This window comes from Chinchilla lanigera, unplaced genomic scaffold, assembly GCF_000276665.1.
Source record: "Chinchilla lanigera isolate Chin_1 unplaced genomic scaffold, ChiLan1.0 scaffold00142, whole genome shotgun sequence".
Taxonomy (NCBI): Eukaryota; Metazoa; Chordata; class Mammalia; order Rodentia; family Chinchillidae; genus Chinchilla; species Chinchilla lanigera.
In genome coordinates this window covers 214,771-217,312 of record NW_004955543.1, presented here as the reverse complement: position 1 = coordinate 217,312, position 2,542 = coordinate 214,771, and the positions used below count along the sequence as shown (strand labels likewise).

The 2,542-nt window shown below is 36.9% G+C and overlaps 1 pseudogene; it reads left to right on the top strand.

Moving 5' to 3' along the window:
* The first annotated feature begins 954 nt into the window (after nt 1–954).
* LOC102022544 lies at nt 955–2,136 on the top strand (annotated as a pseudogene).
* Nucleotides 2,137–2,542: the final 406 nt, after the last annotated feature.

The window sequence follows — 2,542 nt, the reverse complement described above, 5'->3', positions numbered from 1 at the left end:
CAAAAAAGCAAAAAAAAAAAAAAAAAAAAAAAAAAAAAAGATAAAATTCAGTCATTTGCAGGAAAATGATGCACCTTGAAATAATAATGTTAAGTGAAATAAATCACACACACAGCTTAACTATTGCATGGTTTCTCTTATACGAGAAACTCAAAGTATAAATAAATTAAAGAACAAAAAATGAAAGACAGACAATAGAAAATGGAGATAGATCTTTTGCAAATGGGAAAGGGACGAAGAGATGAGTGGAGGGGGAACAGAAGGGTGCGATGGGGAAGGGGGGTAAAAGAACTACGATGTGTTCTGTCCATGTACCCACTCCCCACAATGAATGTAATCATTATGCTCTACAAACATACTGACAGAAATGAAACTTTTTAAATTTTATTTGTTTTGTTTTTTTGAGACAGGGTCGTGCTTTGTCATTCAGGCTAGTTTTGAACCCACTATGTAGCCCAGCGTGGCCTCACACTCATGGTGATCTTTCTGCCTCAGCCTCTCAAGTGCTGAGATTACAGGTGTGTGCCATCATTCCTAGTTAGAAATAAAGAAAAATTGTTTAAAAAATGAAAGTTTGAGTCCCACTTGGGCAACTCAGGGAAACATTGTCTGAAATTAAGAAATTTTTTAAAAAGGGCACAGCTAGGGATACAGCTCAGTGAGAAAGCCCTGGGTCCAATCCATGGTACCACAAAATAAATAATAAATAATTTTAAATGTGGGGTAAAGGAAAATGACTTTTTATTAATTGCTTTTTGTGACAAGGTCTTACTATATACAGTAGCTCAGAATGGCCTTGAAATCGCTATGTAGCCCAGGCTGTCCTTGAACTTGCAGTGATCCTCCTGCCTCACCTGCCTGAGAGCTGGGATTACAGGTGTACATCACCACACCCAGAGATTTTATAATTTATATTTTCTAATTTTTCAAAATTTAGTAAACACATATGCTGATTTGCCTATCAGAATAGTTTAATCCATAATTTAAAAACATATACTACAAAACTAAGAGGCATTTTGCCTGCTGCAGGGTGGTAGAAACTGCGTGGGCACCCTGCGGAGCAGGAGGTGGGTTCTGCCCGTTGGAGGCTGAGGGAGAGCATGTTAAGAAAAGTAGCCATGGAGAACACTGCAAGCTCAGTGGATACAAAATCCATCAAGAATTTAGAAACAAAGATCATACACGGAAGCAAATCAATGGCCTCTGGGATATTCTTGGACAACAGATACAAAATGGATTATCCTGAAATGGGTCTATGTGTGGTAATTAATAATAAGAACTTCCATAAAAGCACTGGAATGGCAGCTCGATCTGGTACAGATGTAGATGCAGCAAACATCAGAGAAACATTTACGAACTTGAAATATGAAGTGAGAAATAAAAATGATCTTACATGTGAAGAAATTATGGAATTGATGTGCAATGTTTCTAAAGAAGATCATAGGAAAAGGAGCAGCTTTAGTTGTGTAATTCTAAGCCATGGTGAAGAAGGAAAAATTTTTGGAACAAATGGACCTGTTGGTCTGAAAAGATTAACAAAGTTCTTCGGAGGGGATCTTTGTAGAAGTCTAGCTGGAAAACCCAAACTTTTCATTATTCAGGCTTGCGGGGTACAGAGCTGGACTGTGGCATTGAGACACACAGTGTTTTGATAATGCTGTGGCATGCCAGAAAATACCAGTAGAGGCTGACTTTTTGTATGCATATTCCACAGCACCACATTACTATTCCTGGCGAAACTCAAAGGATGGATCCTGGTTCATTCAGTCACTTTGTGCTGTGCTGAAACTATATGCACATAGGCTTGAGTTTGTGCACATTCATATTTGTGTTAACTGGAAGGTAGCAACAGAATTTGAGTTCTTTTCCTATGATTCTACTTTTCATGCAAAGAAACAAATTCCATGCATTGTGTCCATGCTCACAAAAGAACTGTAATTTTGTCACTGAAAATGGTTGAATTTTTTAAGTTTGTATGTCAAGGGAGGAAACAGTATAAATGATATTGTATTTCTTTCTCTAATTGAATACTTCAGAACCATACTATTTCCCTAGCAAAAGAACCACAATGAAGGTATCTCAAACTCAAAATCAAGTAGTTGAAATTGAATTTAATTAGGAATAAATAAATGTGGATATTGGTATAATCATTATGAAAAGAAAGTATTGTATAGCCAGGGGTGGTGGCACACGCCTGTAATCCCAGCACTTGGGAGGCTGAGGCAGGAGGATCATCACGAGTTTGAGGCCAGCCTGAGGTACAAAATGAGCTTAAGGCCAGCTTGAACTGCATAACAAGACCCTGCCTCAAAAAAGACAAAAAAAAGTATTGCAATTTTGCATCTTTCATAATTAGCAACATTTTTTGACGTATGGTATGAATTTTCAAATAATTATGAGGAAGTTTAACATTGCAGTAGTGAATTTTAATGACACACCCCAACACACTTAAGACTGTGCACTCTAGTTTTGTCAGACTATAAAAATGACAATGTGGACTGATGTATCTTAGTCTTTTTTTTTTTTTTTTTTTTTTTTTTTT